General features: G+C 40.6%; 1 protein-coding gene across 1 annotated transcript in view; it reads left to right on the plus strand.

Annotated features, from left to right (window-relative positions):
* The window catches only part of LRMDA (leucine rich melanocyte differentiation associated), a 2,054,983-nt gene that overhangs the window by 103,039 nt on the left and 1,937,870 nt on the right, over positions 1 to 14,074 (plus strand). The gene's annotated exons all lie outside the window — the stretch shown is intronic.

Raw genomic sequence — 14,074 nt, forward strand, 5'->3', positions numbered from 1 at the left:
AAAGCTTTGATCTTCTCCCGAATCTTTAATGGAAGAAGCAATTAACTTGCTGATCACAGACACACAAAGACAAATTGACTTCATATACTGTAGCACAACTTGGTTACTCACTCCTACCCTAGCTAAGATTATATTCATGTACCCTCTGACTTCATGTGCAACTTTCTTTAAATTAGTCCCCTTATTTTCTAACTTCTGTTATTCATCTTATCTGTTTATGTGTTCTACCTTTCTTTACACCATATGCTGTCTATTAAGATGTTTTTTTGCATATTGTGTTGACTATTTGAGGTTCCTACTATGCCATACTATGTGCTGTTTTTTACTGCTGTAATTGTCTTATCTATGTTCAACTTATTCTTGCTATACGCCACCTTGGGTCAGTTTTTGCCAGGCAGTAAATACATTTAAATAATAATCACTGCCACCCAGGTGGGGAATCCATTTGGACATAAGACACACTTTCTCTGTGAGTGCTAACTTCAGTGTCAACCATTTGTCAGAGCAAAGCCCCTTGTAAGGCAATCACAGTCTTTCTATTTTCCATATTGTAGATGGGATATTCCCATCTTGTAATATCATTAATCATGTCTCTGTTCAGTTCTTCAGTCTGTCATAAGTCTGTAGACTACACTAGTGTGAATGAAAGGGCAATTTTCACTTTCCAAATTGTGTATACAAGGTTATAGTCCTAATCTGATGTAATCGGTGAAAACGAGCCACAAAACTGGAAAGTGTGATACATATATTTCTAGCCTTTTTTAATGGTGCATGAATAGTTAGCAAGCTGTGCTGTGAGGACCTGAGGGTACAGGAGAGAGAGAGAGTGAGAGACAAAAATATCTAACACACATTCTGGAAAATCCAAGTATAGCTCATGATAGGTTAGAATCAGAATTGTAAATTTAAGTTGCATGGCAATGGGAAGCCAACTGGTAATCTACCTAAGCAGGTGTTTCATTTCCCATCAATGTCTTTTTGAAACTTCTTTTGCTTAGCATTTTTTTTTTTCTTTTCAAGCTATCCTTCTCATCCTTCCTGGCTAATTTGGTGATGTCACAGCCTGTTACAGTTGAATTGATTGTGATGTGACAAGCAACAGAGTATGACATCTCCAAATAAATCATACAAGGAAGAGTGCTGATTAGAAAAAAGATATGTCAATGCACACAGATTTTTTAGTACCATAATGAGTAAAGATGGGGAACAGGAATTACAGAAAAGGTACATAACAGTTAAGAAGAAATATTGTTCCATCATGTTGTAAGAAAGTGTTGCATTGCTGGTATTATCAGTATCTTTTGCTTAAACAGTTTTTCTGTAGTGTCATCTGAGTAAAACGGTTGCATTCCTTTTTTGTGTCATGGTATTTGATGGTACGATTCTATTACTATTTTAGGGCTCCTTTTACTAAGTGTTGGTAAGCCCAATGCGGGCTTATTGCTTGTTATACAGGAAGTACCGTCGAATTACTTGCTTGCCTTCCTATCCTTAGACCCATAGAAGCTGAAGCTCTTAAGAGTCTTGCAGTTTTTCAGTGTAATTATTTGTAATGTGTAAATTAAAAAAAGAAAGATGAAAATGGATATAGTTATAGAACTGTGGGGAAATACAGAATAAGTTTTTTTATTAAAACTTACTATACCACCCAAGCTGACTAGCAGAACTAGGTTTTACAAATTACAGTATAAAATCTTGAGAACTCTTGTTTTAAATGGGAGTTAATGAAAATACTGTTATTTTTAATCGTGACGTCTGCATGTTTTGGCTATTTTTATTTCAGTTTTTCTAAATATTTTTTTGTTTTTAGTAATCCCTACAGAACACATAGGAGAAAAGCTTGACAATTTCAGAATCTTACTTGTAGTAATATGCTTTAGATCAAGGGTGGGTAACATCGGTCCTTGAGGGCTGCAGCCCATTCCATAGCATCCCACAGATCAATCCAGAGACTTGTGGGTTATGTTCATCTACCAGCAAGTGGAGATAGAACCTCGAGGTTTGCTATAGTGGACCTGTGCAGCCAACCAAACTCAGTATTCTCTCTATCTAGAAGGTGGAGGGACATACCTGTGTAGCTTTGGATTGATCTGACTCCTGGTGTCCTTTGGGCCTGGTTGAGCTCAGACAGGGGTTGAGTGCTGATTGCAGCTTTCTGGTGTACACCTGGTGGTGCCAGGTCCCTCCCGGTCTCTCCCCCTCCTTGTCCTCCAAGGGGCTGTTTGCCTGATCGGGTGCTTGATTTCTCTCCTGTCTCAAAAAAAAACAGACAGGGAGCACCAGGAGTGTTCCCCTACCATGAGAGGTGGCTCGGCTGCACTGGTGGGCGGAAAGTCATCTCTCTGTCTTGACGGCGGCTGACATAGCGGGGTTGCTGAATGTGCAGGCCGATTTTCTCAGTCGTCACAAGCTCGATCCGGGAGAATGGGAGCTTTCACTTCTGGCCTTCAGTCAGATAATGGATCGATGGGAGCTCGGCTTAGAGGGGATCAATGCTGATTGATCTGTGGGACGCTATGGAAGGAAAAATTAGTTTTCACCTGATGATTTTCTTTCCATTAGTCCCAACAGATCAATCCACAGTTCCACCCTGCGTGCTTAGTTTCTGGGGCAGAGGTTCAGTTTCGTTGTTTTTTGCTCGGGTTGAATTTCGAGGACTGTTTCTTTCATGTGTTAAATAAAAATCCAAAACAAAACCCAGTTGCACAGGATGCTGGTTTGGTTCCATTGTGGTTTTTTTGTCTGAGGCAGGAGAGTTTTATGTTGTTCATGCTGCTGCTTTGGTACCGTTCATACTGAGTTTTGGCTGCCTGCATAGGTCCACTATAGCAAACCTCGGAGGTTCTCTCTATCTCCACCTGCTGGTAGATGGACATAACCCACAAGTCTCTGGATTGATCTGTTGGGACTAATGGAAAGATAATTATCAGGTGAGAACTAATTTTACCTTCAGGTTTCAAGATTTCCCCAATGAATATGTAACATAACATAGTAAGTGACAGCAGATAGACTTGAATGGTCCATCCAATCTGCCTTGGGGAAACCCTGAAAGCCCAACTGGGTTGCAGCTCTTGAGGACTGAGGTTGCTAACCCCTGCTTTAGATGGTAAGTGGTATAGAGTGCAGTTGAGCAGCACTTGCTATTTTTCTGGATCTTAATGCAGCCTTTGAGTTGGTAGACCCTAATGGGCTACTGGACTTTGTCCATTCCATGATAAGTAGAGAGGTGTGGTAGCCGTGTTAGTCCACTCTTAACGGTTATCAATAGAATTAAAACAAAATAAAACATGGAAAAGAAAATAAGATGATACCTTTTTTATTGGACATAACTTAATACATTTCTTGATTAGCTTTCAAAGCTAATCAAGAAATGTATTAAGTTATGTCCAATAAGAAAGGTATCATCTTATTTTCTTTTCCATTCCATGAATATGAGGGGTACCTTCCTACAGTGATTTCTACATATCTTTGGAATAATTTCTTCACCATTAAAATTTCTCATTCCAAGTCTGTATCCTATTTCCCAGTATAATGGGCCCCAACCCTTTCTCCTTCCCTTACCAGCACTAATCCATAATCTTGGTCTTAGTTGCTATATTTTTGCTGATGTTATCCAGATCATTTATTTACACTATAGTAATGTCAGCCTTGATCTTGCAGGTTTAAATTGGCTCTTGATCTATCATTTGATTATTCATCTTGGCAGGTGGGTTGCAAGTGGCCCTTGGCTCCTGGATGCTCAGCTACGTCTCTTGAGTACCCCGTTCCACTCTGTGATTGTATTACAAGCTTGGGCTCTAGGTTTGATTCTTTCTTAACCTTCGCTTTACAAATTTCTGTTATTATTAAATCTTATTTTGCAATCCAGGAAACTATGCTTGGTATAACCTTATTTTCTATACACAATTTTAAAATTCTTGTTTTTGCTTTTGTCCTGAATTATGTTGACTACTGAAACTCCATATTGCAGCTTAAATCGTGTTTCAGTTCATAGATTCCAACTTATACAAAATGTTGTTGCATGAGTTTTGAAGGGATACAGGCGGGTATGATTTATATTATCCCAACCTTGAAAGCCTTACACTGGCTTTCTGTAACATCTAGGATTCAGTTTAAGGCAAACCTTCCAAAACTGTGGGTTGTGACCCCAAATGTGGTTACAAAATCTGCCTTTGGGCTCATTACCTAGTTGGACTCTTCATAGTTACATCATTATTATGCATCTTCAGGGGGTGTCACCATTTTATTTGGCCACACTCATGGGGGTCACAGCTACAAAAAGATGGGAAGCACTGGTTTAATGTATTGTTCTCAATACATAAAGCTTTCTTTACCTGTACGCCTTATCTTTCTGATCTTTTGTTCCCTCTGACACCAGCTCTCTTACCTGCTCCCAGTACATCAGTCACTTATCTATTTCTGCCTGTCACACTACCACTTGGAAGCAAAAGACACTTGGTAGTAACCTGTTTTGGGCCTCTTGAGTGGAATTCACTCCCTCAATCACTTCAAATAGAAACTGACTATTACCATTTCAAAGCTACTTCAGATCTTTGAAAAACATAAAACAAATGCACAGTTGCTTGATATCAGCTTCCCAATTTTTCTTCAAAAGTTTGTTCCATCTCAGTGGCTCAGTCTGCCATTTGGAAAAGCAGAGTTTTATTACTAGGTAAGATCTTTGCTCTCAGATGGGGATGTTGCTAAGCTAAGCATCATTCACAGACTCTGGAAGAGAAAGGGTCTCTTGTCATCAATGGTGATGCCTAGTGTCTGGATTGAAGACAGTAGGGAGGTCATTTTAGAAGGATTAGAATTTACATGTGTAAAAAGATTGTTTGTAAATGGACATATATGTGTAAGTGGTGATTTTAGAAAAGCCGCTACTTTAAGATGTATATCCACAGCATGTGAAGATTTCAAAGGAGCAGTTACTGGGCATGGTGTGGATGTACTTTAAAAAATACACATTTACTCTCCATTTTACAAGGGAAATACTCATATATTTCAAAACATTTACTATAAGAATTTACACTTCCTCCGAATCACATATAAGTGTGCACTAAATGCTTATTTGGAGTTGGTGGTGGGGGAAGTGTGAAGGAGAAATTGTGCATATCTCTCTGCCCTTAAAAACATGACCTCCAAAGGATGTGTATTTGCTTGTTCTTAAACGTGTGACAGGCCAAGTGAGGCTGATAGCCTTTTTTTTTTTTGTGAAATGCAAAATGGTTGCTTCTGCTGTATGTATTGGCAAATACCCATGCTCTTCTGCATGTTTTCATATATTTACCATTCCACTATAGACTTAAATTGTGATCAAAATCCTTACTGCATCATTAGTGCAAAATTGGAGGGGGGAAAACATACTGTAATAGATGTCCAATGAGAATTATTAATTACTAGTAAGAAAGGCCTGTTTTCTCAATCAAATGAAACAGGCACTAGCAAGGGTTTTATCTATTTGTGTTTGTTTTGACTTGAACTGTTTTAATATATGTTTTGTTTGTTTTTTTTAAATTGATAGTTTGTGTTTGAGTGGAGTTCCTAAGTGTTGTACATCATTGTTCTGTTGACAGAGGAGGGGTAGTTGTTTGTGTAGTTCTTGGCTTTTTCAGTGTGTGTGTATATGATTCAGACAGTAACTGTGTATGTGATTGTGTGTGTGTGTGTGTTTCTGACAGTGACTTTGGTGGGGGTGGGTTTGATGAACTGCAATGGTGCATGAGTGTGTGTGAGAGTCAGTAATTGTGTGTGTGTGTGTGTGTGTGACAGTTACCTTGTGGGGGGTGGTGGGAGTGGGTTGGGGAACTGTGTGTGTTGTGTGTCACAGAGAGAGATTGTGTGTTTATGTGTGAGACAGGGGAGGTTTTTGAGACGGTGGTACAGTTTTTTTCTCGTCAGAATGAGAGAGGGGAGTGGGGTGATGGGTGTGTTGAAGTGGTCAGTGTCAGTGTTGGGCTTGTATTGTGGTTCCGAAGTGTTCATCATCTTGTTGTATTCTCCAAGGAGGGGTCAGTGTGTGTGTCTATGAGACAGACAGTGATTGTGTATGTGAGAGAGTTATTGTGTGTGTGTGTCTGACAGTGCCAGAGGTGAGGGTTACATTTTTTTTCTCTGTCAGAATGACAGAGGGTGTGGGGGGGGGGGGGGGGGGTTTTAGATGTTGCATGGAGTGTGTGTGTGGTGTGAGTCAGTAATTGTGTGTGTGTGGGGGGTGAACTGTGTGTGTTGTGTGTCACAGAGAGAGATCGTGTGTGTATGTGTTCACAGGGGAGGTTTTCTGACAGGATGTTACATTTTTTTTTCTCTGTCAGAATGACCAGAGGGGGGGGGGGTTTAGATGTTGCATGAGTGTGTGTGTGTGTGAGGTGGGGAACTGTGTGTGTTGTGTGAGACGGGAGGTTTTCTGACAGGGTGTTACTTTTTTTTTCTCTGTCAGAATGCTGCTGTTGCTTGGGCTGTCTGGATGACGTCATCCGAGGCTTCAGTCCCAGGCACAGCCAATCAGAATGGAGGCACAGACCCAGGCAGCGTCATAGAATGTTCATGGTGCAAATTATTATATAGGATGTTCCATTGGGATGGAAATGAGCTTTTCAGATCATTGGCTAATTACAAAGACAGAACAGGATTTTTTTGTTAAATACAGTATCCCCAGTGACCTAAATTCAGAAGTAGAATGGATGACGTTAATTTTGTTCAGCGGGTGAATTATGTATCACGTATGACTCCAGTGTTACAAAAGATGCTACTGCCATGTTGCATCTCACCGTAGAAAAGTTTGAAATGCCAGAATGACTTAAGGCCCTGTTTACTAAGCAGTGCTAAGGGCACATTAGTGTTTTTAGCGCATGCTAAATGCTAAGTTACCCATAGGAACATATGGGGCGACTCTAACGTTTAGCACATGCTGATTTTAGTGCACGCTAAAGCACTAGCACAGCTTAGTAACAGGGCCCTTAGTGACAATTTCTTAATTTTTGAGAAGATCACATTACCCTGATGCAGATGATCAAACATAATATCATGTTGAAGTATGTTTAATCGGACATGAATAAGTAAGAAAAAAAGAGGAAATGGTTTAGGAGGATCGATGATGAGCTTAAAGGCTATAGTACCTTTTGAGAAAGAAATAGCTCTCTGATACTTGCCTCCTGATGGTTTGATTTAATTGAAATATATTTTGTTTGTAAGTTTTTCTTTTAAATGTTTGTGGTTATGGACGGTGATGTGTGGATGATATTATTTTTTCCTTTCACTGCGGAGTATTTTTAATAGCACATTTATGTTGCTATTTTATAAAGATAACATTTGCATGTATGTGCTTTTTATATAAAATGGAGTCCTACAATAATTCCTGGTAGTGTACAGCAGTGGCGTAGCTAGGGTAGTTGACACCCGGGGCCGGTCATTTTTTAACATCCCCCCCCCTCCCCCAATCCAGTACTAAGGCATACCGAGAATACAAAACACCTCAGGACCTATAGAGCAATTCTACCATGCCATAACAGTAATTTGTACAAGTCACACAAGGAAAAGGAAAGCATCCTTAAACACTTACAGTGAGCACTAGAACATCAATTCACCTATTGTAAAACGAAACCGACAGGTTAGTACAGATCATCAATCCTGCACAGTCAATGCCAACCGAAAGCCATGTTTTTTTCACAAACACAGATACATCCTAATCCACTATAGAAATAAGTAATCATAACTTTCTATTTAGACAAAAATTAACTGAACCCCCAAGATGCCAGACTCTGCATACAATGTATACACCACAGAAACAGAAAATGTCCCCTAGTACTGTGCAAAATATAAAGACAGAAGATGTAAATTTGAAAAAACTAACAAATACCAATCACCACCTTTACAAATTAACAACAGAAATAAAACAATACAGAAAATAAATAATACCATTCTATTGGACTGATACATTTGGCTTCCAGAGGCCAAAATCCTCCTTCCTCAGGTCAATACTGTATAGTACTGTTACAGTATCCTATCCTGACCTGAGGAAGGGGGTTTTCTTCTTTGAACGTTAAGTCGAAAATGTATTAAAATTAGTCCAATAAAAAGATTACCTTATTTACATGTTCTATTTATAACATTTAACATAGCTGCATATACTATATCCTAAAGCAAAAAAATAAAAATATCTTTTTATTTACCGTTTGTTGTCTCGGTTTCTGCTTTCCTCATCTTCTTTTCACTGTCTTCCTTCCATCCAGCATCTGTCTTTCGCTCCTCGCCATCCAGTGGTTTGCCCTCTCATAATGTCCCTTCCCATCCACTGTCTGCCCTCTCTCTCCTGCCCTTCCATTCCTGTCTGCCCTCTCTTCTGCCCCTTCCATCCACTGTCTGCCCTCTATTTCTGCCCCTTCCATCCACCATCTGCCCCAGCCTGCCATCTCCCTCCCATTCACATCTGCTCTCTATCTCTGCCCCTTCCATCCACCATTTGCCCCAGTCTGCCCTCTTTCTCTCTCCCCCTTCCACCCACCATCTGCCCTTTCTCTCTGCCCTCCCTCTCCCATCCATCCAGGGTCTGCCCTCCCTCACACTCCCCACTTCCATCCAGGGTCTGTCCCCTCTCTCTCTGCCCCGCTCTTTCAGCCCCCTTCATCACCACATGCCTTGCATCCCCCTTTTTCAGCCCCAGACCCATTCTCCTCCACCTGCCCCAGGCATGGATCCATTTTCCCTCCTGCCCTCTTGTCAGACCCCAGTTACAGCTTCAAACCCTTCTCCCCTCTGAGCACTCCCCTCCCCAGTCCCCTTCTCCCCTCTAAGCTCCGCCACCCTCCCCAATCCCCTTCTCCCCTGAGCACCCCTCTAAGCTCCCCCACCCTCCCGATCCCTTCTCCCCATCTGAAGCACCCAGTGACCCCCTCTAGGCTCCCCCACCCTCGTCCAATTCCCTGCTCCCTTAAGCACCCCTCTAAGCGCACCCACCCTCCCAATCCCCTTCTCCCCTGAGCACCCCTCTAGGCTCTCCCACCCTCCCCAATCCCCCTGCTCCCCTGAGCACCCCTCTAGGCTCTCCCACCCTCACCAATCCCCTTCTCTCCCCTCTGAGCTTCCCCTCCCCCGAGCCGGTCCCGTTCTGTGCCCCCTCCGTTGAGAGCCGACAGCTCTCGTCCTCCTGCCGCTAACCCTGCTTTTTTTTTTAATCCATTGCAGCGACGCAGGCAGCGCTTCCCGTCTGCCCTGTGAAGGAGAAAATCACGTCGCTGGCCGTCGGGCCTTCCCTTGTTGTGTCCCGCCCTCGAGGAAATAGGAAGTTACCTCAGAAGAGGGCGGGACTAAACGAGGGAAGGCCCAACACCAGTGACGCGATTTTCTCCTTCACAGGGCAGACGGAAGCGCTGCCTACGTCGCTGCAATGGATTAAAAAAAAAAGCAGTGTAGCGGCAGGAGACGAGAGCTGTCGGCTCTCGACGGAGCACCCCCCCCACCCGCCGACACCCGGGGCGGACCGCCCCCACCGCTCCGCCCTTGCTACGCCACTGGTGTACAGATACCCTCTTGTAAAGTTATACCTGTTCTGAAGAAGGTACAGCTATCTTTGTATACTCGGTGCATGTTCTAGAGTGTTATAAAGTATGTGTTTTCTTGCGACTCAACCTCAGCTCTGCCCAAACACTAGCCTCAAAGAACGGTATGCACTGGCAGTGTGAAAATACAAGTGGCCTTGTCCGGTATGCGTACTTGTATGTACATATACACTCACATAATTTTATAATAGCCACTAAACCATGTGTAAAATAAACTTTGCAAGCAGTTTGTTTTTGCTTTCTGCCATGTAATGCTATGTAAAGGACTCTTTTAGATTATAGAAGTGATTGGTCAGGAAATATGTGACACAAAGCCAAGGAGAATATCATTAATTTTACAGAATTGGAATAGCACTGCTTCTGATGCATAATGCAAATCAGTGGTGAATGGACTGAAGCTTGAAACAATTTCAGAAATAAAGAAAATGGAAAAAGAAAACAATGCCGCCTTGTAGAATAGAAGTGCTTCCAGGGAAAGCACAGCTGTTGCTGTTTAAAAATCTGACATTATTTTCAGCTATTGGTTTTTTCAGAACAATTTCAAATATTCAGATTTGCATAAATAAAAGTAGTAATGAAAAAATCTGGCGTAGCTGTTGTCATCAGAAACTCTTAAGTGCTATGAATTAAATATATTCTGCTTCCTAAAAATTTTCTCTTGAATATGCTTTGGGAAAAATATCTTTTGAAAATAAGACCTTGGGAGCATTTTGGATGCATATTTCAGTGAAATCAAGCTTCTCTTTCTGTAGAGAATACTCATTGCATTTCAAAGGTATAGCTGTCCCTGAGCTGAAAAAGTCTAGCTAACCATTAGCAAGAACTGTTGAACAACAAAAGAGAAAAAAATTGCTCCCTATAATACTTCACTTATTAGAAATAATAATATAAAAACACTTGGATTGATCATTGCAGCTTAAAAAATGTTTGCTAAGGGCACTATTGTTAAAAATTTTGGTGGATTTTATTTCTAAGGTTCAGAAATATTTTCACCGTAATTGGAGGTGGGGGTGGGGAGTGGATTCTTAATAGTAGCAATTGCATATTTATCAGTGTCAGGGGCTGTTATTAATGTAGCTGTCATGCACAAACACATTTCTGCATTAAATCCATTTAGTATGTGCATTATTCGGTCTTGAATGTCATCGGGACATCAAAGCCCCCTTAGGCATAAGAGCACAGTGCCCTGCTGTGGCTGCAGAAAGGGCTTGATCAATAAATGTGACATGTTAATGCAGAGCAAATAGAATAAAAGATTTCTTTGACAAGACATGAAAAATCATCTTGTGGCAGCTGGCATGGTGATGCCATTTCAGCAGAGACACTAGCAAAGTTGATCTGACAAGTAAAGAGGAGAGATGATGGTTATAAGGTGCTTTTGTTTCAAACTTCTTTCTTGACCTGTCAGGTTTTGAAGGAGTCTGAATGGCCCCTTTTTTTGTCATGTGAAAATTGTAGTCTTAGGCAGTTATGAAGCAGTTATCTCTTCTCAAATTGTGAATGCTGCTGTTTAATTGATTCACTTAGCATTTGAAACTGTCACACGTTAATAATTGCTAAATCCTGTAGATACAGCTTTAGTGTGTCATGCTTTAAATGTGTAGGTTATCAGAAAATTAATATCCTTAATGAACCAGTGCTTTCAAGCTAACATTGCATGAAATCTCAGTTGCCCCTTTCATTTGCTGGAGGTATATCAGCCAGTTTTCAGAGAGTCACCTCACGACAGTTTGCTTTTCTTGATGCCCGACAAATGCCAGCTTGCTTTGGGTACATAGTGTGCTCAATTACAATAAATATAGTAATTATTCTGGAGTTAGTAATTAACATAATTGTAGTCAATTACGACAAATACAGTGCAGAGCTAAATAAATGAGAGGGGAGAAATTAGCAAGCTAATTGATTTATCTTTCTTACCGCTTTTCCCCCATGCAATCGGATGAGCAGTTTTACTATTATAAAACTGCGCATTGTTTACCAATAAATGATTTAAGAGCCATTTTGTCTTTAGTCACATATACAAGTAAAGACTGGAAATGCTGTATGGAAAATATTACCTTCATTTCTATCTTCCCATTCAAGAAGAAAAATGATCCTGGTTTTAGAAGTTTGGCTCCTTGGTCATTGTTTATCTCATGCTTATGCTGCTTACTCTTCAGGCTCCTATTCCAAGGAAAAAAATAGTCATTCTTGCTGATGCAATAGCATAATATTGAGTTTAGGTGTTGCTTCAAATAGTAAATGACATTTGCATTGATGTTGTTCAGCTTGATTTTTCATGTTTGTCCCCATTGAATAGTCTAAGGGAAGGACAACATATTCACAATTACTGGAACATAATGACAAATGCCTGATTTGTCACATTTTTAGGGATCTGTGGCATTTATTCATTTGGGTTCCAGATATTCTATACTATGTTGAATTCTGAAGGTTAGAGACAAAAGAGTTGTGTTTTGGCATCATGTCAGCAGTCCTTTGAGTTGAACACAAATACCCACAGCCATGCTTTACTGAGAAAGACCATTGCAGAAGTCTGTTCTGGTGTACCATGTGTTCTTTATGAATGAGTCCTCCAAAGTAATTGTAAAGAACCCTGAAGATGTATGTCAGTTTTATGAGTAGATTTTGTTTTTGCCTTATAAGATGATCCCTTGAGCACCCTGAAATGTTTCCTTTTCAACCTGTTTTTGTGTTTGAGCACAGAATGTCACTGAATCCTCTTAACTGCCTAAATTTCTTATTCATATAATTTTTGTGCAGCTTGGCTGCTGCTCAATTTTTTGAATATTTCTAGTGCACCTTCTGTAGTTAGATGTGGAATTGATTCTTCATGTGCATGGCAGTGATTTTTATTCCATGGAGGTTATATTTATAGTTGACTCCTATGTTGAAAGCCTATAAAAGTGCCTGTTTTCAAACCTTTTATGTAAGAGCAGCATAGGTGCCAATGTGCTTCCAAGTCCAGCCCCAATAGCACACAAATGCCAATGCACAAATTTCCATCTGGTCTAAATTAAGGTACCAATGTTTATGTGGATTCCTCATGTATTGTTTTTTTTTTTTAAACTTTGGTCCCGCGTTGTAGGCCATGCTGTAAGTGTGCTTTTATACCTTTTAGCGCACACTAAAAATTAGCACATGCTAACGCTAGAGACTCCCATAAGAATATAATGACTATCTCGTTAGCGCGTGATAATTTTTAGTGTGTGCTGAAAAGTAAGCACACTTACAGCATGGCTTAGTAAACAGGGCCCTTTATTAAATATGCCATACTGTGTTTAAGTAGCAAAGTGTGTACACGCTGTATATGTGCTTTTCTTGCCAGATATTGAATGATTCAAAATTAATAATCTGTATTCAAGGATTCATTTGAATGAATTAAAATTAACAGTTGTAATGATAGATCACATTTTATGACAATAATTAGAATAGACTATGGAGAGAGGATAAGGCTACTTCACCTTAAGCCCATTGGAATGTACATTGAGTGTGTTCTATTTGCCTGTAAAAATTCATTGATTAAATTGACATTATATATATTACATCTTACTGTATGTGAAAATTAAATGAAAATAAAAGGCGCCTAAGTTTTGGCTTAACTATGGGACTTGTTTAGTAAAGCATGTTAAAGTACAGTTGTCATGTGTTGGTTGCAAAACTGAATGTGCAGTAACTGTTGGCATGTACTCAGCATCTGCCCAGGCAGTTACTACACAGTGCAGATGGTTTTTGCATATTAAGTCCATTGCTAATGGTGCAGTTGCATTTACCTATCAGCAATGCACTAAGAAGCAGCTGCAGCTAAAAGCAGCTCCTCATCCTTTAGGGCCCCCTTGTCTCCTCCACATCTGTGTTAAATCTTCCTATTCCCCTGGGTCCTCCATCTTTTACCAGGAGTTTAACTGGTGGCGGGGGGGGGGGGGGGGGGGCAGGTGACAGAAGTGATCCTTGGGATGTTTGTACCCCATTGGTGCACAGGTTCAAAGTAACACCTCTGACTCGGCAGTAGTCTTGTGGTACTACTGCTAGGAATCAAGCTGTCAATTAAGGCCACACTTTATTTACATAAATGTTGATGCCTAAAGTACTCACGTAGATATGTTTTATTGCAATGCATGTAAATTATGACGTCACCTGTGCTCCACCCAAATTCTGTCCTGAATACATCTACTCATTGGTTGGATATTCTTTTATATATATATTTTTTTTATATGTCCAGCACATTCGACATGGTTAGCCATAAAATATTATTGAACATCCTAGAATACTTCGGGATTGGAGGAAACGTATTGGGATGGATCAGTGGCTTCCTAACCACAAGAACATACCAAGTGACATCAAATTGGAATACGTTATCACCATGGAAACCTGAATGTGGAGTAGCCCAGGGATCGCCGCTATCACCAACACTTTTCAACCTAATGATGACACCACTGGCCAAATCACTATCCAACCAAGGCCTCAATCCATACATCTATGCAGACGATGTCACGATTTACATCCCGTTCAAACAT

The sequence above is a fragment of the Microcaecilia unicolor genome, chromosome 5 (genome assembly GCF_901765095.1).
Source record: "Microcaecilia unicolor chromosome 5, aMicUni1.1, whole genome shotgun sequence".
NCBI lineage: Eukaryota > Metazoa > Chordata > Amphibia > Gymnophiona > Siphonopidae > Microcaecilia > Microcaecilia unicolor.